Here is a 24,651-nt window from a genome sequence, read left to right on the forward strand (position 1 = left end):
TCATGAAATAAAGGCAGAGGCAACCAAATGTGACATAGGGGTTGGGGTAGGCAGACACGGTTTCAAACCTCAGCTCCGCCATTACTGGCTGAGTGGGTCAGATCCACTCTCCACCCCAAATCCCCTTGCTCATGGCTCTGGGAGACCCATATATAGGGACAGCTTTAACAGGCACAGGTAGTGCCTGCTGGCTCCTTACTGGGTTTGACTCCCAGAGGAGCTTGGAGACAGAGAGTAGAGGCAGGCAGGCTGGCTTCCTTCCTGAGCCATGACTTAGGACCTGCTGTCTCCTACAACCTGAGCTCTCTGCTCCTCTCAAAGTGGCCCTCAAGACCGTTTTCTCCTTCCCTCCTCCTTTTCGTCCCGAGGGTAATAGCCCTGCTGCTAACTAGTCCCGAAAAACTGCACTATCTCCTGTGGCTTCCTAATGCTGCCCACATCTTTCTAAATGATTATTAAACTGTTTTCGAGCTGCTTCCTTTGTGTGAGCCACCTGTTTCCTGCTGGAACTTTGACTCGACCACAAGATGGACTTTGACTAGTCTACAAGGTGGACTCTTAAATTTCTGGAGACTTTGTTGGCTCATCTGTAAAATAGGATTAAGTGTAATCTCTTCTTCTTGGTCCTAGGCAACTTCTAGCAACTTTGGAGTACAGGGAAGACTGAGCAGGGAGAAGGACAGATCAGGGTTCAGATCTGATTTCTGCTCTCACAAGTTGAGTGACTACTGGCATTTGGCAACAAATTTCTTTGCAGTTCAGTTCCTTGTGGGTAAAAGGATAATAGCCAACGTTTACTAAGACGAAGTTTTGGCTGAAACCTCAAAGATGGGGACAAAGGTAAGTAGCCGTGTGTCCTAAAGACAGGACCTCGACCCCTCTCCACAAGAATGCCTGGTCTGTATCCAAATCAACATTCCCAATAGCTTGTTTATAGGAAGGCTAGAAGCTTCCTTAGAGAAAATGAATTCTTCCAAGGAGCCTAGTAGTATTGGGTATGGCATTGCTTCCATTCACGCACAACAAGATGAGGACATCTAGGATAACTGATCTTGGAGAGAGGATTCATTGGAAGAGGGCAGGCCGGATGCTTGTAGGACGTGGAGATGCAGGGACTGGTCCCAAGCTGTCCAGTCTTGGAGCATAGTGGAATTCTTGGGAGATCTTCAAATATGTTCTGTTGGCATTGGTTGCTAAGAGACTGGTGCCTAGTGCTTGCCTGGAGAAGGTCGGGGCTGGGGCTCGTGAAAGCTGCCCACGATGGCAAAGCAGGTATGTAAGCATTTTACTAGGGCCAGGTGAATGCTATGGAAAGCAGCCAGCTTAACTTATCTGCTCAAATGGACTGGGGTACCACGAGGTACAGACACTGAGAGAAGTCACAAGAGGTTAGTAGAGTGCCTTGCCAAGTCAGGGTCTCTAATGAAAGCCACCATTTGGATCCTACTATTTGTAGGGCCTTCAACAGCTAAAAGGACACCAAGAACAGCATCCGCCACGAGATCTCTCATCCTTCTTACTACTCTAACTTTGGAATATCCATCGGCAATTAGGCGAGTCAGGTAAGACGTGGAGCAAAGATTGTTGAAGAACAGATCAAAGGCTCTATGTCTTTTCTGGTACCTTAGCATCTGGATACACCTGAGCCGGGCAGAAGGGAGAAGCTCTGAACTGGATATGAGATTAAATTTTGATTTCAATTGGACTGGACATTTTAATACTTACAAGTGACCAGGAAGCTATAGACTGTCCCCAATATGCCATCAGGGGAAGGAAGAGGCAAATGAGTGTGAAGGCCATAGGGAGAAAAAGAAAGCTATTTCCTGACACTATCAACCAGGTCCAACCTATTTCCAACAAACCTATTGTATTTACCGTGCAGAGTATTTGTCAAAAATAAGTGAAATGACATGAAGTCGTGCCTGGAACAGTGCATACTTGTGAAAAGCAACAGTATTAAGATTCCAGTGTATATGTTACAGTGCAAGTGAACAACACACGAAGTAGTCACATCCCAACAGTTAATGTAGAAGACTGGTTGCCCACAGTGAGCTTTGCTCCAGGGATCTGTTTTTAGGGGATCCCAGTTTCCTCCTGGAAGCAGCCTGTCCTGCTTTTTGGACCTGGTTGCCCTTTCAGAACACTCAAATTATTTCCGTTAAGAATAGAATACCTAGGTGTCTATGTTCTTTTCGGCTTCTTTTTCACCTCCCTTTAGTAATTCACTAACTCTACCATTTAACTATTACATCCTTTAAAGGCGAGTTAGGTGAGCAGGCTTGCCTGGGTTGAACAGGTGACGGAACGCAGGCTCATTAAGAAATTCGTCAAAATTCACATGTAGGACACAGACCTTGAGACTTTGAGAAGACTCACTCCGTGGTTTTGCACACTCAGCGAATGTCGAGTGTCTGTTCTTGTAAGAGCATATTTGTGGCAATACACAAAAGCCATCAAAGCTTCTGTGTAATCAACATATCCCTTCCTGGCTGTACCCGTGTGGCAGGCACGGAGGGTGAGTGCCCATCTTTAACCACTTCATGGCTAGTATTTTGGAGACCACGCAGATTCAGAAAGCCAGCTGGTTTCCGAGTAGGGGCTACAACTGAGCTTCAACTCCCACTACTCCTTCGCCATGCCCACCACCGTCTCTGTGCATGGGTCTTGCGACAAGAGTAAGACTCCTGTAAGCCAAGGAAAAAGGGAGTTTCTTCCCCTCTCTTTTTTGCCTAAAATATACTTTGTACAGTTTACAGAATGTTTCAACTAACCCTCCATGTTAGTGGTTCTTAATGTTTTGGAGGATGTGCACAACCATGGGATTCTCCTGAAAGACTTGGAAATTTTTCTCAGAAAGAGAAGCCCATGGAAGACAGAGATACAAAATTGGTCTAAGTATCAGAAGGTTCATGAACACTATGTATAGATCTTTGCACATCAGTGAACTCCAGGCTGAGATTCCTGCACTCATTCAAGTGGGAGAGAACCAGAGGATCGATGAATCCAACATGGTTCCCCTTCCAAGTAGTGCAGGAGAAGAGAGGACAAGGTCACTTGGATCAATGCTACTGAAATGTGCCCTATGGGAAGTCCTCGGCTGAGCCTTCCCCAGGCACTTTCATGCAGCAAACAGCAATGTTTACCAGTGCTACACATTTCAGGGAAGTTTGCTTCAAGTCCAGCTTGCATTCCTGACTGTGATTCATGTTATATGGATCGCCATAATGCACAGGAACCAAGTAACATCCTCAGCTGCTGAATTTAATGAGAACATTTTGTTTTAATGTTTAGCTAATAACACCTTGAAAGAAAGCTGCCAAATGCCTCGTATTTTATGGCCCCTCATTCCTGCCTCCTCTCTCCTCCTCCAGCACCCAGGTTGCAGAGGAGACTGATGAGCTCATGTTAGAAACACAGTGAACACAGATAGGGAGAGTCCCTGTAGAGAGAGTCCCTCCTTGTCAGACCTCAGGTGGGTGTCCGCGAGGGAGCTGATACAGAGAGCCAGGGGGAGTCGGTCCGCCATTTTGTCTGTTAAATGCTGTCTTCACCGATATTACCACTAAACACACTGCTTTTGGTGGAATGAGGGGTGGGAAGCATGGGAACGAGAGCAAGGTATGAGACTCTCGTGGTGAGAATGATGGAGGCAAAAAGACTCGAACTTTTACAGGCTGAGAAAGCTGACTGGAAAAACAAAACAAAACAAAGATAAAGAAAAAAAAAATCACAACTAACCCAGAGACGAACTACTTAAGCACCATCTCGTGACCTGGTGTCACCCCGGCCTTAGGAAGGCTCATCAAACCCCTGCAGCAAGAGCTTTTACCTCAGAGAGGACGAGGAGGGGCGGCTTTTAAACCTTCCTTCGTAACCCTTACACGTGGGGTGAGAAGCCTGCTCCGTTGTGTTGATTTAATAACAGGTCACCTTGCTACCTGCACAGCTTTCTTCGTCGGCTTTTTTCTCAAGTGGGAAGCTTAAGACCTGTTTGTTGTTTAGACGGGACTGTCTGGAAGCAAATTCGTTCAAATAATGGAGGTAGCGAAACGTTTCCCCAAGGGAGGTTGCGTCCTCGTTATCACGGTCACTGTCATCATATCATCATGGTTACCTTGCCAGATGCAAAAACAGTATTGAGTGTGCGCGTGTGCGTGTGTGTGTGTGTGTGTGTGTGTGTGTGTACAACTTCCCAGAAATCCTGCAAATGTAGGGACGTTTAGTTGTCCTTTCATGTGTGAGCACACTCAGGCTCCCAAAGACTCGATGGCCTCCCCAGGGACTCTCACTTCACTCAAAGATCAATAGCACCAGAATGATGTTCCTGATGTCATTGGCTACCAAAACCCTCAGGGTTCCATTATTTGCTCTGTTTCCAAAGACTGATTTAACAAATGGATTTGCGGGTGGTAGCTACTAAGTGTCAGATGCCTTGCTGGGTTGTAGGGACACCAAAATGACAAGCCACCATCCTCAGGAAGCCCACAGTCTAGTAAAGGAAACTATCGGCTGCTGAAATATTTGGGAATCTGTCTTAACCACTAAAGCACTATACAAATCGTGGCTGCCGTGGTTGCACTAAAGCAATGTGTCACTCTCCTCTTTCACCCATTTCTTGAGGAATGGTGCCAACCTCATGTATAACCTTTATGTTCCTTATCGCTTTTCCTCTGGGCCTGACCTTCAGGCTCCAGGTGAAAGTCTGCATCTGGTCTCTATGTTCCTTTCTGCTGGTTCCCTGGTCACTGTTCTGTGGCCCTGTCTGTCCACCACGAGCTGCTCAACCGCGGGCCTTCACCGGGTCCGGTCTTGCCTGTTAGCGCCTGGACCCGGTTTCTGAATCCTGTGACCAGTGACTCAGACAACTTTTGGAGAGGAGGGGAAGTCAAGGAACCAGGTCATAAAGGCTCCTTAGGGTGTTGAAGAAGCCTCTGGCTCTGAGAAAGTGCCCAAGGAGAGGGTAGAATAAGTTTGTAGAGTGTAGTGGTTATAAGCAAGGACTGAACAGAGGCATCTTACAAACTTTTTCTCAGAAGTCTTTCTAGCTATATTGGAGCAGTAATTAATCGCTGTCTGCCTTGGTTTCTGGGGAGTTAATAATAATAAATCCCTTACAGGGTGACTCAAAGTAGTGACTGAATTATCAGAGCAAAGTAATTATCGTTGTACGCTACTTTGCCATTTAATTGAAAAAGTCTTAGATTGCCGTATGAACACTCGATGACATGTGGTCCCCGTGGCCTTTGTGCTGGGCGTGTGCAAGTGACTGGCCCAGATCCTCTCTCCATTCTTCTCTGTGCCCCAGGAGGCCGTCTGGAGGAACTCATCAATGGGTTCTCTTGCCATTCGGCTTCTTGTAGGCTTTGGCTAATTATCAACACCAGCAGAAGAGGGAGGAATGTGAGGTGGGGTGTTTATTCTGAGTCACACCTGGAGACGGCCACCTCCTTCCTCTTTGGGTCTGTCTCATGTCAGGCAGCTTTCTCCATACTGGTCAGGCCCTCTCTGTTTCTGTTCGATATGCCACTCTGCCCCTCTTTCCCTTGGACCTGGGGATGCAAAGGAACCTTGTTCTTATCAGCCCTGGTACTGGCCCTCAGGGTTTCCTTATACCCACACGTGACATCAGGAGCCTCTCCATGAAACTCGCCTTGACTGTGACTAACCTGAAGGGCATGTCTTCTCCCAGGAACAAGACTGAAGCCACTCCCTTCACTTTGCCTGAGATGCTGCTGCTTGCTCCAAAAGAGGGCGGGAGTCCAGCTTTGAAGTTCTTGGCTTCTGGTTGGAATTTCTGTTGGTAGGATAATTGAGAACGAAGTACTAGTTAAAATAAATTACCCTGGGGATGATAGGTCCTGGAGGAATAAAGGGAAATGTTGCAAGGAGATTTTAGCCCTAGAGATGAACAAATGCTAAGGGAAGAGCTGACAAACGGAATCAGGAACGACCTACCTCAGTTCTCATACCTCCCCAAATCCCCCTACCACATCTTCCTCCCTGTCTAGCACCTCCAGGCTCCCTCCCCTTCCACCCCCCAGGACTCCTGAGAGCAGATCAGGGACCACACTGGCTCTGGGGCAGGGCGGGGCTGGGAATGACTGACGAAGAGCAGAACAGATGTTCAACTTCACTGGTAACCGAAGAAAGGAAATTAAATAGCAATAATGGTTTTAAAGAAATGAGGAATGCTTTCTAAGCCAGGACACAGTTTTAGATTCACAGGTTTAATGAAAAGACTTCTGGTGTCAGCTCAGAGATGTAGAGAACCGGAAAGGACAAAGGGGGAGAAGGGGGGAGGGCACAGGGCTGTCCTGGAATCTGGGAGAAGCAGGCATTTGTAAACGAGACACGGGATCCAAGAATTTGCTCATTTACTACCCCGGGGCCGATGCCAGGTAAGAAGATTCAGTTAAACTCATGTGTGGTTATATGTGTTATGTGAAAAATACATAGAGATAAACACACACATGTATATAAATTCACTGATGCAAACATATGGTGGGTAAGCATTAATTTGAGTTTAGGGTACGGTAAATTATACCATGCCTGGTTCATTTCACAACGTGGGTTTAATCATTCTCATTCAGCCCGTTGTTACCTGTACTCTTATTTTACGTTTTATTCATCTATTTTTTTAAATGTTTATTTATTTATTTTTGAGAAAGAAAGAGCACAAGCAGGGGAGGGGCAGAGAGAGAGACACAGAATCCGAAGCAGGCTCCAGGCTCTGAGCTGTCAGCACAGAGCCCGACGTGGGACTCGAACTCACGAACCGCGAGATCATGACCTGAGCCTAAGTCGGACGCTCAACCGACTGAGCCACCCAGGTGCCCCAATTTTACATTTTATTTTTAAATATTTCCAACTTACGTAAGATGACAGAGAGTATAGACATCGACAGAGCTCTCGCTCCCCAGGTTTAACCAATGAGGATATACGTCACCTTCCACGTTGGCCACCCCTCCTGTGTTTAAACACGGCCACCCCAGCTCCTTGGGTTCAGCAGACTTCCGGGACAATGCCTACCCCATCTTACTGCCCACGCCCACCGCACCATGCCTGGACAACCGCAGCCCGTGTTCTCCTCCGGTTCTAGCAATCCACCCCCTTCCTCTCCGAATGGAACTCAGTGTGGTGAGGCAGAACATCAAAGTTCATTTTTGTTTCTCTTGGAGCTGGTGAGTTTTTGTTTTCATGTGTAAGTAAAAGGATCTTCTCTGAGCCTCAGCTTTGAAACAGAAGTTGGCCTGTACCCGGCCTAAAATAGCATGCTTCCTGTCACACACAGACCTTAATGTTAAAAAAAAAAATTTCTTGGTTTTTGAAGCTCTGATTTGTACTAACTCATTTAACGAATTGTTCCATTTGTCTTTCCAGCAACACTGTGAGATGGATGGGGTGAGCCCTGCATGACAGACGGGACCCAGAGAATGGGAAAGGTCACCAGCTTACCCAGGTATACAAATGTATATCTGTCAGACATCAAAGCCTGCACTTTCTTTCTTTCTTTTTTAATGTTTATTTATTTTGAGAGAAAGAGAGAGCACCAGCAGAGGAGGGTCAAAGGGAGGGGGTAAAGAGGACCCAGAAGCGGGCTTCGAGCTGACAACAGAGAGCCCGAAGTGGGGCTCGAACTCACCAACCATGAGATCGTGACCTGAGCAGAAGTAGGACACTCAACCGACTGAGCCATCCAGGCGCCCCAACACCTGCACTTTGTTTTTAATGACGAAGGTACAGGTTGCCTTTTATCTTACAATATCTAGATCTGTTACTCATAAGCCTTTTCTAGGTCTGTGGTTACATTGAAGGTAATTGACGCTGAAAGGTAAATGACCTCCACATTCGTAAGGACAAGGGGGACTAGCCAATGGTTTTTTATAGCAAGACCTTTAATTCCTGGCTATGATATTATTTTGGACTTAGAGGAAAGATCCAGCAGAATTTCGTTACTATCTGCCTTAGGTCAGTGACATCAAAGCAGCCCTTGCAACGGTGATTTGGGTGAATGTAGATTCAATGCCTGCAGAAGGCCCTGGAGAGAGAAGAAATGCAGAGAGCAGGGTGGGCAGAGGAGGATTCTAAGCAAGGATGTGGTCTCTGGTCTCGGCAGGATCCAGCCTTCACCTGATCAAAAAGGGAGCTCTGGAGCATGAAACACACCTGCTTAGTCATTGCCGCTTTGAGGCAGTGGGGAAAGACGAGAGATACCTTCTCACAGCAGTAGGGGAATTTGTGTGGGGACCAAGTAAAGGGAATCTGGAAAGGGAACCAACATTCCAGCTCCACTGTCCTCGAACATTTGAAGGACTGATTGATGAGGGCCACAAGTGTCCATTTGCATTACAATGGAAAGCCGCAGCATCATTAAAAAGATCGAATTGGAACTAAAGAAAACCCGCTATCTTTTAGATGATTGGACACGCTGAATAAGGAGATTAAGTAGAGGGAGGTGGGAAAGCTGGTCCTAAATGGTTAATTTCCTCTACCACTTGCAAAACCATTCAACTGAAGTGAAGTGAGAATGAGTTTGGTCCATGGCTGACTACCTTCAGAACCTTCTGCTATTCTTTGTGATGAGGCCTTCAAGGAAGGCCCCGTTGCCAGCCTTGAGATTGCTGATTTCAAGGCACTTCTAAGACAAAAATAAAAATTCCATTACTTTCTGCGGGAGATGACTGTCTGCTCCTTTAGAGCTGGGCCGGAGGGAGCATTCAGAATACATTGCTGGGAGTAAATGGAATTTCTCAGCTATTTAAATTGCAATTCACCCCTGAAAACTCCATTTTATCAAAACTCCTGGTTAATACTATTTTCCATGCTCAAGTATTCTCCCCAGATACACAGGCAGGAGATGCAGGAGCCCGGGGGAGACTGTGCCGGGAACAAAGTTCCTTTAAGGGGCCTCAGATACTAACATCCTTACTGCCGCGTGACAAACAAAACTTAGAAAGGCCTGAGCTTTAACATGGCGGACAGGTGTGCAGAAGGACAGCGGGTGTTCTACAGGAATCAGAGGATTTAATCTGCCTCTCATTAGTTGTACGCCCATGAGAAAGTCATATGGTCTCTCTGAGCCTTTAAGTTCCCATCTCTGAAATGCGTTTTGGAACACTTTCTTTGCTATCTCAAAGAACTGCTGTGATGATTACATTAGGTTAATTTATAGGTATGATTTATATAAAACAGTGCTACACAAAACCCTACAATTAAGACTATGGTAGGCAAAATTCTAAGATAGCCCCCAAGAATCCCATCCCCTGGTGTATGTACCTTATATTATCCCTCCTCCTTGAGTGTGAGTATGTCCTGTGAATATGATAGGCTAGTCACTCCCATGATTAGACTATGTAGCTTAAGTCTCTATCTTAACAGACCAAGGAGAGGCTTTTCCTGCTGGCTTCAAAGAAAGTAAATTTCTAGGCCATGTTAGGACCTGAAGGTGGCCTTGAGGAGATGAATGGACTGTCAGCCAGCGAAGAAACAGGGACCTCAGTACTGCAACCAAAACTCAAAATCTACCAACAACCTCAAGGAGGATGAAAGGAGAGCCCAGACTCAGAAAGAACTCAGTCCAGCCAACACGTTGATTTTAGCCTCATAAGACCCTGAGCGGAAAATCCAGTTGTTCTGTGCCAAAACTTCTGACCTATGAAAACTATGACATAATAAATGGGTGTTGGTTTAGCCTCCAAGTTTGTGCTAATTTGTTACGTAACTATAGAAAGTGGATATACAGCTGGTTGTTCTGAAATGGTTGATTGAGGACCTCTGAAACCCACTTCTCCATAACGGCAATGAGAACCCTAGTGAAAACTGTCAAAATTAACTGTTTCGTAACTGAAAAATCACCAGTGGCTTGCAACAACCCCAGCATCATTTACTCAAGAAAAATGGCCGAATCTCAACAAGGACAGGGAGTATCGTGGCATTTTAACGGGACTTAAGCCCATCACCCTCTCCCCAGCACTTCAGTAGCACCGGAAGCCAATAGCCTCACAATTACAGTAGCTGTGAAAAATAGCAGATTAGCAGCTACTGAAGAAAGCAAAATGGCTTTGGAGCTTCTAGGAAGTCCCATTCCTAGAAACTGTCGCCATGTGATCTGTCTGGCAGTTCACGGAAAAGCTCCACTTTCAAGAATGCCTTTATCTGATCTAATCAGAGCGTGCTTTCTGAGGAGCCCCACCCACAGAGTATTTGTCAAATATAATCAGTGGCAATTGTTTAATATCACAGCTGCCTGAGGATGTGTTAACAGTTGGAGCTAACAAGTGGCAAACCAAAAGTATTAAAAAGAAAAGCAAAACTGGGTAATGAGATATCATAGGCATCTTTGAAAAGCTCCAGCATATTCCCGGGAGTCTAGAAGCCCATGTGCATATTCAGGACTGTTGGGTGTGCCCAGGAAAGCCTTGAGAAAGTCCTACTCTCACCTCTGGTTATCTTGAGTCTCTGTGTGAGCAAGGAGTTGACTACAAACTAGAGTTGTAAATTGCCTGCCAGAGCACTGAAAACATAACTCTACACACACACACACACACACACACACACACACACACACACCTTAACAAGGCTGGAAGATTATTAGTTTGAGTAATTTTATGGAAACCTCTTGTCCAGTCATCAGTTAACCACTAGGCTAAATGAATAGAAACTTCAGTAAGTTACACATGACATAGAATACATATTTTACACAAATAGTCCAGGAATGTCACTAAATTAGCAAACAGTGGCAACAATAACAAAGCTCAGAGAAGAGAAGGAATCTGAGTTTCAGAACTGACACGCCATATTATTTTAAATGTCCAGTTTTCAGTAACAATAGCAACAAATACAAGACATGAAATGAAATAGGAAAGTATGGCCCATACACAGGGAAAAAAAATAGTTTACAGAAACTGTCCCTGAGAAAGCTCAAGACACTGGACTCACTAGGCAAAGACTTAAATCAGTTATCACTGATATATTCCATTCCACTTGGTCATGATGTGTTATCCTTTTTTATATATGCCTGCATTTGATTTGCTTATGTTTTGTGAAGAATTTTTGCATTTATCTTGATGAGGGATATTAGTCTAAAGGTTTTTGCTATTTGGGAGGCATTTCAAAATAAAGCAAACCCACAGTTTTTCCCGAGTGTCTATTCTGTCCACGAAGCATAAGCACATGCACTTGTTTAATTGCTATGTGACTTTGGACAAGTTATGTGACCTCTCTGAGCCTCAATGTCCTCATCTATAAAATGGGAATAATACTAATATCTGCTTCATTGGGTTGTTATGAAGATTGAATGAGAAAATATGTATTACGATAGGTTGAATTGTTGTCTCCAAAAAAGATATGCTGAAGTCCTAACCCTCAATATCCCAGAATGGGATTTTATTTGGAAATGGAGACATTGTAGATGTGATTAGTTAAGATGACAGTAAGACGTGAGTAAGGCAGGCTCTTCCCCCAATATGACCAGTGTCCTTATAAAAAGGTAACTAAGTGACGACACAGACACGTGGGGGAGAATGCCATGTCACAACAGAGGTGGAGATTGGAGTTATGCTACCGTAAGCCAAGGGATGCCTGTGGCTTCCAGAAACTAGGAAAAGGCAAGGAAGAACATCCCTCAGAGACTTTCAAAAGGAGTTTGGTCCTGTCAACATCTTGAATTTGGACCTTCTAACCTTCAAAACTGTGAAACAATGAATTTCCATTGTTTTAATCCACCTAGTTTGTGGCATTTTGTTATGGAAGCCCTAGGAAACTAATGTACGTGCGATGCTCTGAGAACAATGCCAGGCATAGGATAACTCCATAGTTGTTTGTATTAATTTTAAAACAATTTCATAAGTTAGGTTATTCTGGCTACCATATCAAAATACCGCAGACTGGGTGGCTTAAACAACAGAAACTTCTTACAGTTCTGAAAGCTGGAAGTCCAAGATCAGGGTGCCAGTGTGGTCGGGTCTCTGCAAGGACTCTACCTTCTTGCTGTATGCTCACATGGTGGAGACAGGAAGCAGGGTCTCCAGTGTCTCTTTTTATAAGGACACTCATCTCATCATGACCTCATCTAAACTTAATTGCCTCTTTTTTTTAATGTTTATTTTGAGAGAGAGAGAGAGAGAGCATAGCAGGGAGGGGCAGAGAGAGAGAGAGAGAGAGAGAGAGAGAGAGGGAGAGACAGAGAATCCCAAGCAGGCTCCATGCTGTCAGCACAGAGCCCAACGTGGGGCTTGAACTCACGAACTGTGAGACCATGACCTGAGCAGAAATCAAGAGTCAGACGCTTAATCAACGGAGCCACCTGGGCGCCCCATAAACCTAATTACCTCTTAAACGCCCAACCTCCAGACACCATCACACTGGGGGTTAGGGCTTCAACATATGAATTTTGGGGAGCACAATTCAGTCCATAGCAGTAGGTATTATTAACTCCATGAAAATGGAGTCTCAGTGAAATTAGTACATGAAAAACTATAAAAGGACAATGGTATTAAGAGGAGAATATTCTTGTAGACATGTGAATTCCTCATGGGCATTTTCACACACAGCCATCCATACATATACATCCATGTATATTCCATAGTAACAGTCATGTTACAGGTCCTGAACTCAGAGCCTGAGTTCAATTCCACTTTCTGCCAATCATGAACTTTGGGGCCTTGGGGAAGTTACTTAACTGTTCGGAGTCTCAATGTCCGTTACCTGCAAAGGGGAGAATTCCTAATTTCATGGAGTAGTTGTGGGCACTAAATGACAAATACATATAAAGAGTGTCCCAGAGTGCATGGCACAAAGCAGACATCGATTAAGAGTTCAGACATCAAAGATACATATACAAACTTGTTTGATGCCCGTGTGATTGTTAGAACAGATTTGGACGACTTCCATATCCAACAATAAGTCACACAAACTACGGTTCATTCCCATAGATACTATTCAGGCACAAAACAGAATAAGATAGATTTTTTTTTTAACCTCCTGGGTTCTCTTCCCATCCCTAAGTATTGTGTGACTTTAGGCAAGTGATTTAACCCCTCTGGGCCTGTTTTCCTATCTAAAATATGAAAATAAAAGCAGGACCTTTTTCACAGAGTTGTCATGAGGGTTACATGGCATATAGTCCATACAAGATGCTTAAAATCTTCCCAGGCACATAGCAAGTATGTGATAAATATTATCCATTATTATATTATAATTCCATTTGTGTGGAAGGAAGGAAGAAGGCTAATTGATTAATTTCTGGGAAAAGATATAAGAATCTGCTATTAGCTGTTGTGTCTGGGGAGTGAGTGGGAAGTAAGAGTGGGAAGTGAAAGAGAGAAGGGCTTCAACCTTCCCTTTACCCCTCGGGTGCCATTGGGAAAAACCACCCCCGAATCATTAGCTCTACCCCTTCCCTCTTTCTCACATAATGAAGGCTAGACTGAACGGTAGGTGAGCACTTTCTTTTACTGCCAGCCAAGGCTGTTGTTCAGTCAGGACACATGAGTACAGTAGCTAAAAGATCTCCGTTCTACTTGGTACATGGCCTCCTTGCCCCCATTATCCAGTAAGGAAGCATTAACTCCTTGCCTGCGGGGGGGCCCCCTGAGAGCCTCTGGGATGCTGATTCACCATGACTGGTTTCTTTAGGCGCCTGTAATCCAAGTTAGTAAATATTTTGACTCACTCTTGGTGCTAGGCATTGAGCTCAGGGCTTTGCACCCATTGTATTCGACTCTAAATAAGTCTTCAAGGGACTTATTCTTATTTTCCCAGTGATGAAAAACAGATTACTTATTATATAACTGGCCCAATAGCACACCACTAATAAGAGTCTCTCTGGCTCCCAAGGACATGCTCCTCTCATTGTGTCTTTGCTTTCATTGGCTCACATTCTGTCTCTAAAAATATTCCTATGTTCTGCCTCAACGAGTTATTTTTAAAAAGTTAGTTTTACCAGCTTTGTAGTTCTGGCTTGTTCCAACTGGTTCAACAGTTTCCAGAGAAGAGCAGAATTATCATCAACTCTGTGAATAATTAACAAGTTGAGTTTGATCTCTGGACTAAAACTGACCACTGAACTTAATATTTGCCATGAACAAAAAGACAAGGAAAATGTCCCTAAATCAGCACTTTTTCCATGCCTGGAGAAGTAGGGAAGCCAGAGAATCATTCTCACTCTGTTGCCCCTCTAGGAGATGAAGTCCCCTGCTCAAGGTCACAGGTGCTGAACCCAGCCTGGAGCCTGGGACTCTACTCTGTGGGGACTGGATAAGGTTTTGGAAATTAAATAGTCTCAGGCTGAAGTCATTATCAGTTGTGTGACATTGGGCAAAGTTACTCCCTCCTTCCCTCAACTTCCTTCGTCATTTGTAAATGGGGGTGGTAGTATTTATAGGTACTTAAGCTAATATTCTGCAGTGATATTAACATTTTTCAGCAGTCATCAACCAATCAAAGTGGTGCACATAGAACTTCAGCCGAGTGCTGGAGGCCCCAACTCTGCAGGCGTGTACCTGTTAGTCTTTGGGGATGTTGTGGGGGGGGGGGTCCCAGGGCAGGGGCAAGGTAGCCAGGAAAGTGGGAGTGCTGAGGGGGTGAGGGGCAGGTTTTGGGGAAGCAGATATTTATCAACTGCTATGGAAGTGTTTTAAGATTTTAACATCTGCTAGGCTGTTCAAATGGCTACAGGATGAAATAGGGGTCCTTCGCAATGTGAGTTTGCATTTATAGGGGAATTTACTCTGCTTGGTGCTGTGGCGAAACTTTTCTCTCACGTGATTCCACATAATCTTCACAAACACTCTGGAAGGGGCCACCTCAGGCTCCTTCTTTCGACGAGGAAACTGCCTCTCTGAAAGCTACAATACTAGTAAGTGGTAGACCAGCGATCTGGATTCTTGCTGGCCCATGCCAGAGCCAGCCATGCACCTCTGATGGGTGAGAGCAGGAAATCCTGGGCAATAGTGCAAAACTGAAGTTGAGAACATGGGTGGGAAAGGACGAGTAAGAGAGATGGGCGGCAGGACACTTCTTATGAGGAATAACAGAGCTGCTAGACTCACGGAGTCCTTGGCAAGAATGACATTAAAAACACGTATCCCACTCCCATTTTGCAAATGGAACAAAATGCTGACAAAAGATGAATCTGCATCAAGGGTAGATAAGAGTTTCTTTTGCATTATGCTTATTGAAGCAACTTTGAAATTCTGCCCAAATAATAAGTTCAAGTAAAAAAAAAAAAAATCATAGCCCTTTGTACAGAGGGCTTTGTCCTCTCTCAGCTCTTGGTCATCTGTCAGTTGGATTGTTCAGTTTCTTGCCTTCATTGACTCAGTTTTCAGAGTACCAGGGGCCACTGAAGAAGGTATAGGTGGAATGTTCCACCTCGCCAACTTTCAGCAGCACCGAGGAAATCTGAAGACAAGCTTTTGTGATTGTGTGACCTGGAAATGCTCGCATTTCCAGTCTGATAACTGTGGGCTGAATCTTGTTTGGCCCATTTCACAGGTCGGCCATCTTGGACAAATCATGACTTCATATTAAAATAAGAATCACCGTGGCAACCTCCCAGGTTATACTGGAGATTAAATGAAATACCACTTGTAAGGCTGCAACCATGGGGTCTGAGGTATAGTATGTGCTCAGTGAACATTTTATTTCCTTTTCTCAGAAGCTCAATTTCTACACTATTCAAGGAGAATGGTAATCGTATCTTAAAGAGAGGGTGCAGAGATTTAATTCAATAACCTGTGAAACATGCTTTAGCAATGCATAACATTATCAACACATTACATTAGTGTTTTCATTGCTAGAGGGAGATGATGAAGGTGGCTCAAATGTCCTCTTGTCCCTAGCTACATCTCACAGTTGAATGTCTCATTTTATCCTTATTACTTTCAAGTGTCTTTCAACTCTTTAATCTAATTCTTCCAACATGACTATTGAAGCATTATACATGCCTCCTAACACAATTCACATCTCCCTATCATGCCTCGCCCAGGTCTGTAAGCTCCAAACGTGTGGTGAACATGTGCACTTCTGAAGGAAAGGCTAAGGAGGTGACAGGCATTCAAATGAAACGTTTGTCTAAAGTGATCTGTAAAGAGGTGAAACTATGAGGCTCTGGATATTTCTTCCCCTTACGAGTGAATCTTCAATTTCAGGATTTCAACGAGTCAGAAAACATTAGGGTGCAGACAGCTTTGGGGAGCCATGATTCTGCACCATCTTGCGACATGGTATCACAGTGCAGTTAGGAATTGTTTGGTCAAATTTAGTTTCAGATGTGTACATACACACACATATATATACACACACAGGCACACACACACATATATGTAGGCATTTAGTTATGACACAGTTCATTTCTTATTGCAGGTCGATAGAGTGTCTGAAAATACTGTTCTAAAGCAAGTTAGAAAGACCTTGGTGTGTTTAGGGAAAAAAATATGGGACTGTGAGGCTGGAATACAGCTGCAAGAAGGAGTGATAAGAAGTGAAGTTGGCAGCTAAGCAGAGGCCGGATTGTGCAGGCCAACAGGTCACGGTAAAGAACTTAGATTTTATTCTAAGCACCACTGGAAGCCACTAAAGGGTGTAAAGCAGCATGTTGCACACTCCGATTAACATTTTTAAAAGCACAGTTTTGGTTTGCTCAAGTTCACATATTAGACTCTGGAATTCGTCAGGCCCACTCAATAACCAAGTGCTTTGGAGAGAATTAGAATGTTTGTAATGGAATAACACTGTAAACCGCTGATTTGAATTCTTGGAGATACCAATGAGATTAGCTCGGGCGGTAAAAAAGAAAACTCCCATAGAAACTCAAACAACAATGTACTATTTTTCACCTGTAAGTAAGCGAATATTTTCAAGCAGCTTTACTGTAATTGGCACAATCTTTTTTAGAGGGTCACGTGGTCATTCCTATCAAAATTTACATTTTGCATAACCTTTAATCCAGAAATTTCACTTCAATGATTATGTCCTTCAGAAATACTCCCATTCAGGGGTGCCTGGGTGGCTCAGTCAGTTAAGCGTCTGACTTTGGCTCAGGTCATGATCTCATAGCTGTGGGTTCAAACCCCACATCAGGCTCTGTGCTGACAGCCCGAAGCCTGAAGCCTGCTTCGGATTCTGTGTCGCTCTCTGCCCCTACCCCACTCACACTCTGTCTCTCTCTCTCTCTCTCTCTCAGAAAATAAACATTTAAAAAAATTTCCTTAAAGAAACACTCCCATACATGCCAAGAACATGTATAGCAAAAATGTCTGTATCATTTATAATTAAGAAAAAATGGATATAGTTGAAATGCACATTAAGGAAAAAACGCATAAATAAGAAACAGAAACTTTTTACTATGAAATATTAAAGAGGTATTTAAAAAGAACATTCTAGAAACTTTATGTACTAATATGAAGAAGGTTTGGATTTATTAACGAGTGAAAAATAGAACTATCACAGTAATATGGGTAGCATGAGCTAATTAAAAAAACTGGGCAGCTAAGCATATCTGAATATTCATAGAAAAAATTCTAGAAGGAATACACAACACATGTAATATTGATAACCCCTGGTCACATGTGGAACAAGGTGAAAAAAGGCAATGGAAGATGTCCTTTCTTTTACTTTATAGACTTTGCTATTTGAACTTCTTTTAAGCACATATTATTTTTGAACTGTAAAAAAAAAAGTAATAAAATTATATTAATAAAAAAATATTCATAGGCTTAAAGGGCAGGCAGAGAGAGGCACTAACCCGGGAGGTACTAAAACAGTTACAGCTGTATGAGGATATGATGATGTCAAAGCCTGAGCTTCACCTCCTACGTTGTCAGGCTGGGGAGAAACTAAAGATTCCGATGAAATGATGCACTTGGCTTGTTGGGATGTGTGTGCATGTGAGCATACATGTATGTGCACATCTATTTATGATTTTCTTCAAACACCTGGAGCCAGAGAGTTTTAACCATTACAAAACTAAATGTCACATCATCTCCGACCATCTTAACTCTGGTTAAGTTTCTTTGGCTCAACTTGCTCCAATCCTAAATTCATCTGTGGGTTTTGGGTGAGTCGTGCACACAGGGCAAAAGGGAAAAGGGGAAAATGGATAATGACAGCCACCAATCCCTGAGCATCAAGCTTCCTCCCAGGACTACTTCCCAGTGGTTTCTGTCTATTACCAGGTACTCCATAACCCCGCGTGGTGGGTAACACATCATTCCCCCTTTACAAATGAATACAGCCCGGTCTCCCAAGCCAGGTGAGGACATCTGCCCAAGTGGCACAGAAAGGGGAGGTGCTGGGCTGACAACCCAGGCCTGACTCCAGCACCGGGCAATGATCTCCACTCCCTTTCCAATGAGAGCCTCTCAGCTCCCTCGAAACACAGAGAAAGCAGCCTCAACCTCAACTGTGTTGGAACTGCTTGGTTATGCCTAAAGGTAGCTGGAGGATGGGGCTAAAGAGAACAGAACACTTTTAACGCAGTGCAATTATGCTTTCAGAGCTTTCAATAATGTGCCCTGGTTGGCTGAAATCTGTATCCGCGCTACAAAAAAGAAAAAAAGGAATTACTAAGCAATTTATGGTATTTGTTCTCATGTCCCCCCACTCCCCCAACCTCGTACAGAGACAGATGTGTGTTTTGCTCCCAAAATAAAGGGTTGATGAGATGGGAGCAGGATTATGTCAGAACCTTCCTCTGATAAGACTTCCTCCTATCTACTTAACTTTGCCTAGGAAGCTCATTCTGGCCCCCCCTTCCCTAACCCCACCACATGGGGTTAGCTGCTAACACCCCCACCCCTTGCCAGTGCTGCTATAACGCCTGGAGCCTGCCCATTCTCCGTCCTATTTACTATGTGCCTGTCTTGCTCAGCGGAATGTGGGTAGGCACCTGGACACGGGGACCTCGTGGTATTCCTCTTTCTAGCCCCAGTGGGTAGCAGGTTGCCTGGTCAGCCTCAATACATAAAGAATGAATGAACACAATGCTAGCCAGACACATCATTCGGAATGGCAAAGAAAACAGAAGGGTCCTGCAGAGAAGTGTCCCTTAAGGCTTGATAAAGAGCTGAAAATAGTCCAATTCTTAGCTTGGGAGAGAAAGAAAGGAAGGAGACATGTCTTCTATTCCCAGATACTAGAATGGTGGATATACTTTTCAAAACCATAGAATGCACAACACAAAGAGTGAGACCTAATGTAACTATGGTTGCTAATGATGTGTCAATGTTGGCTCATCCAGTGGAACAATGTGCGAAACTGATAGTCATGCTGACCCTGGGGGAGGCTTTGTGGTTGGGAGAGGGGGGATATGGGAACTCTGTGCTTTCCACCCAATTTTGCTGTGAACCTAAAAAATAAATTTTGCTCTAAAAAATAAAGTCTATTAAGTTTTTTTTTAAAGTACTAAAAGAGATGTCAGCACAAAGAACTGCCACCGTTTGATGCTTTATGGCTTTATGAACAACCTTGCTCTTACTGAAATATAAAAAGAAATAGACCCCATTAGAATAAAGTAGAATAAATCATGTGTATCCATTGAGATACAAGAGAATTCTCTCTCCGTGGGCTTTGATGTATCCACCAACAGTAGAGCCAGATAGCAAAGTGTACCCTAGCGTGCAAAAAAAAAAAGAAAAAAAAATCAGTGTTCAAAGAGCAAAATTAAAAAAAATTACAAATGGAACAGCAACAAAAAACTTATTCTAGGAAATACTATTTCTAAAGGAGATACAGATTTACTCTTATCATTGCCTTTTACCTCATCAATGGCCCAGATTTGGTTTCTAACATTAAATATTGTAACAAAATTTGCCGGTTCATAAAAACATTATATAGTCTCTACTTTTCATAATAAAAGTACTCCCTGAAGTTCAGTCATCCTAGTATTACTTTTTTACATTTACATAGTAATTTTTTTACATATTAATTTTTTACATGAATGAGGTTTAGGGCTATGGCCAAGGAATAAGTATTCATTAATTATAATCAATTAAAGCAACTAGCAACTTCTAGAACCATCTCAAAGGATAAAGTTGTACTTGGAATCTTGTCATGGACTGCTGTTGGGAGTCCTAAATTCAGGGTCCTGGTGTGGTAAAGGGACTTGTTCAAGGTCATATATCATACTTGTAGCCACACCATTTGTGGCAGAGCCAATATGGCCACCACTCCATACCTACATGCTCCATGATGCACTTGATTCACGTTATCTCATGTAAGCTGGTAAACAGACTTATGGAGTAGACCGTCCTACTAGCTCCAATTTTTAGGTCAGTCAAAGTGGCTTCAAGAAGTTATTCACTTGCCCACTGGCCACCTAGCAGGCCAGGGGCTGGAGCCATGATATGAAGTCGGCCTGTGTGACCTGACTTTGGCCTTAAGGGGGAAAGGGAGTCACAGAAGCACAGAGAGGGACAGTTTCAGTAGGACTGTCACAATGCTCAGCCACAGGGAGGGTGGAGGTAATTAAGGGATGGTCAACATTTACCCAGGGCTGGTGATCGTTACTCATTATAAGGATGTAAAATCTCTCTTGTGAGAGCTGCTTCTCCTCTTCCTGACTCTTCTGGCTTCCAGGGTCACACTGCCCTCAGAGTTGCTGCAACAGGATGAAAATCTACCTGCTACTCAGATAACGCAACAAGCCAAATGTCAGAGCAGAAGAATGTTCTATATATTCTTTTTGGGTAAGGAGGGAGGGGCAGCCAAAAGTGGGGAGTGACCAGATGATCTTCTAGTGGGGGAGTCCTAGCCTGGGGCTTTGGAGACCAGCATTCCTGTTCCAGGCCAGAAGCTGTAGCTTATTAGCTATGTGACCATGGACAAATCGCTTCATTTCTCTAAACCTGTTTCCTCAACTATAAAATGGAGATCTGAGCATCTGTCCAGAAAGGCTGTTGTGATGATTCAAACTGGACATTGTGGACAAGGTGACCTCATCAGTGTTAATATTCTCACCACACAATCACTTCTAATTGCTCCTCAGCTCTCCAACACCTTAGTACCTTAAAAGTTCTTTGGAAATATTTGTTGAATTAATGAGTAAACGTAATAAAACGTATTAAGAAGTTAAACGGTTCATCTACTAAAAATCAAAGCTCAAGAAAACATTTCAAATGCTATAGCAGTAGTGAGACAACTAAAGTATTAGTTATCTCTTTACCTTACCAATTTCGTGTATCTAGCTGAGAAATTCTCCAGAACTAAAGGGAAGATCTCTCTCCCAGAGAGTCACTTCATTCTGAATAAGGTTTTCAACACATACAATATCCTAGATTTTCTCTAGTCAATCATAATCGCTATTGATCTGCGCTTTATGTGCATGTTTCATTTTGTGCTTACAGCCATTTGAAGTAGATACTATTATTTTAGTCCGATTATGTTATTATACACACTATATATTTTTCAAGAATGACTGAAATGAATTGACCACCGTCGTAAGCCACACCGTACAGAAGATAAACTAAAGCTTCCAAGCAAGTATTTAACCTCTCCCACGAAGCTTAAGATTACGAGCTTCATAGTAAGCAGAGCGCAGAGGAGAGAAACCCAGGTAGTTTGACAGTCAGGCCTTAACCACTATTCAGTTCTTTGTTACCTAGGTCAGACTCTCTAGTTTAGAGTCTCTCCAGTTTAGCCCAACTACTGAGAATCCTCAGTTATGAGGTTTAAAAAAAAAATGCACCTATCAAGACAATCAAATCTTGGGGGTTAATTACATTATTGTACAAGTTTCTCCCCAAAAGTAGCAGAGCTCATCTTCTGAGTCATTTATGGCCACACTTCACAAGCAAGGCATCAAAGACTTATTATAGCATCAGGTAAAAGACCGAAATTCACTCTACTTCATAACCTGGCTGGCAATTGAGTTCTGGGAGAGGGAAAGACAGTATCACTCACTTGCTCCCACTTTGCATTCCATCCTAAACCCACTGCTGCCTGACCCTATTCAAACCAGAGCTATGACAGTACCTTTAGATGATAGGAAGGCTTTCTACTCTAGCAAACCCAATCCCCAAATTCATTCACTCACTCAAACTCTCTCTGCTTTGTCCTACTGGAGTATGAAGCAAAGCCATTCTGAGAGCACTCAACATTCTTTTGCTCACTCCCCAGACTTCCCCACCCCCCACCGAATTAATGTAATCTGTGCACACTCTGAAGCCCCTGGCTCTCTCCTGCACCTCTTCCAGAGTTCAGCATAAATGCTTCTTCATGGAAGCCTCCACTGACTCATTGATGGAGAGATCCTCTTTTATATACCCTGTACATTCCCACTGACTGAAATGAAATTCCTTACTGTGAATTCCTTTTTGGCAAGTAGTTACCTGCCTTACCTGTCAGAATGGAAGTTACATTGAGGACAGAAACTATGGATCTGGTTTATCTTTGTAGGTTAGGCACTGGGAATTTAGAAGCCTCCCGGTTAAGTACTTTGAGAGTATTTTATTAGTTACCTCTTTTTTGCCATCATTTGTACAATTTTGGTCTGAATTCTCCGAAGGGAGTACTTCAACTAAACCTACACCCATGGGAATGCCAGCTGGTGCAGCCACTCTGGAAAACAATATGGAGGTTCCTCAAAAAACTAAAAATAGAACTACCCTAGGACCCAGCAATTGCACTAGTAGGCATTTATCCACGGGATACAGGTGTGCTGTTTCGAAGGGACACATGCACCCCCATGTTTATAGCAGCACTATCAACAATAGCCAAAGCATGGAAAGAGCCCAAATAGAAATTGATGGAAAGAGTCCATCGATGGATGAATGGATAAAGAAGATGTGGCATATATATACAATGGAGTATTACCCGGCAATCAAAAAGAATGAAATCTTGCCATTTGTAACTATGTGGATGGAACTGGAGGGTATTATGCTAAGTGAAATTACTCAGAGAAAGACAAAAATCATGACTTCACTCATATGAGGACTTTAAGAGACAAAACAGATGAACATAAGGGAAGGGAAACAAAAATAATACAAAAACAGGGAGGGGGACAAAACAGAAGAGACTCATAAATATGAAGAACAAACTGAGGGTTATTGGAGGGGTTGTGGGAGGGCGGATGGGCTAAATGGGTAAGGGGCCCTAAGGAATCTACTCCTGAAATCATTGTTGCACTAAATGCTAACTAATTTGGATGTAAATTTAAAAAAATAAAATTAAAAAACAAAAAACAAAAAACAAACCCTACACCCATCTGCTTTCTTTGAAGACCTACCAACCATCAGCACTTTCCAGGGCTATCTTTGATTAGAATCTGTCCTAAACATAGGTGTGAAATTGATTTGCCCTGAGAAACAAACTCCAGGGCAGGGACTATCTCTCAAGGTGTTGCTTGTAACCTGTGTTCTAGTACCTAGACTAGAGCTCAACATCCTCCAGCCCTTCATAAATAGCTAGTAGTATCTTGTGCTCGCAAATATACCCTAATCACTCTTGCATCTACTCTGCAGATAAAATTGCTACATTCGTTCAATAAGCAGTTTTCCCCAGTTAATTCAGTAAAAGGAAATAAAAGCCCTTCTGCACATTTTCTGGGCCTGTTCATTTTGGAGGTCCTTTTAAATGCCTCCAAACATGTCATTTTCCTACATTAGGCAGGCTCGGTCCACTTAGAGGAAATGGGAACAGCAGCCTACACCAAGATCACCCAAGTATAAATGCGCATCCTGTATTAGGGTCCCCTCCCTTTACTTTGTGCAGTGAGAACCATGATAAATTAAGGACTCCCACTCTGGGGATAAATGGGCTCCCCGCCATGGAGCTTCCTACTCCCTTCTGCATTCACCTTTCTTCCTATTTACATTTTTCATAGGAGCCTGTTGACAAAGCCCAGGCTTTTGAATCTCACAGGTCTGTGGCAATGGTTTCAGGTGCTGGCCACCTCCCACACACCAGTCCCAGATGCCACATCTGCTCCTCTACCAACTGCTGGCACCTGCCTCCTTACTATGCCAACAGGGCCATATGGTCACATCTGCCCATTTTCTGTAATTCAGCTACCCAATGAGCACACTCCCTTTGTCTGAGACTCTGAAACTACTTAAGATGCAACTGATCTTAATACCAAAATGCCCCAGTGTAGACTCCAACAAGGGAGCGTAGTGATCAGCAATGTTCCCATTGATTCTGAAAATCAATGCGCTCAGAAAATTTATGTTTAGGAGACATTTTTCATGAACACTGATAACCTAGAAGCAATGGGTGATGAAATTCTCACACAGCAAACGTAGGGCGGGCTTTGTCACTAAATGAATTCATCAAAATGTTTACTGAACAACGTAACGATGAAACACACTAACAGTCGCAGAAAAATTGCAGTTTGATTTTGGACCGCATATGGCAGAAGAAGGTATACAAGTGGGAAAAAAATATAAATTCAGTTAACACTAATGGATGGTTTATTGGAAACCCTCAGAGCGCTTTTCAAAAGGACTTGACAGATTTTATTTTAATAAGATAGTGAAGAGGAAGTAGTTCAAAAGAGGTCATCAGTCTTTTATTTAACTAAACACTGCCCTTCATTTTGAAGGAAATGATACAATTTCAAATCGGAACCTCCTTCTCAAGAAGTGGTATGAGAACGTAACATTGATTTAACGTACAATCTTCAACAAAAATACAGTTTACACAATTCACCAGGAA

At 43.3% G+C, this 24,651-nt stretch overlaps 1 protein-coding gene and 1 long non-coding RNA gene across 3 annotated transcripts in view; one reads left to right on the top strand and one right to left on the bottom strand.

Moving 5' to 3' along the window:
- Positions 1-354: 354 nt before the first annotated feature.
- Positions 355-24,651, bottom strand: part of LRATD2 (LRAT domain containing 2) — a 29,966-nt gene continuing 5,669 nt past the window's right edge. Inside the window, exon 3 of one of the 2 annotated variants that reach the window (XR_005796572.1) lies at positions 355-5,794. The gene's annotated coding sequence lies outside the window, so the exon portion shown is untranslated. Of the gene's footprint in view, positions 5,795-18,814; positions 19,613-24,651 lie in introns of those variants that run through there. The other variant, XR_005796573.1, reaches the window with a different exon arrangement.
- Positions 6,779-9,698, top strand: LOC121042975 (uncharacterized). Its single transcript, XR_005796577.1, has 4 exons — positions 6,779-6,830; positions 6,921-7,181; positions 7,381-7,459; positions 9,379-9,698. It is a non-coding gene; the product is annotated as an uncharacterized LOC121042975 (long non-coding RNA).

This window comes from Herpailurus yagouaroundi, unplaced genomic scaffold, assembly GCF_014898765.1.
Source record: "Herpailurus yagouaroundi ecotype Mexico unplaced genomic scaffold, PumYag 186, whole genome shotgun sequence".
Classification (NCBI taxonomy): Eukaryota; Metazoa; Chordata; class Mammalia; order Carnivora; family Felidae; genus Herpailurus; species Herpailurus yagouaroundi.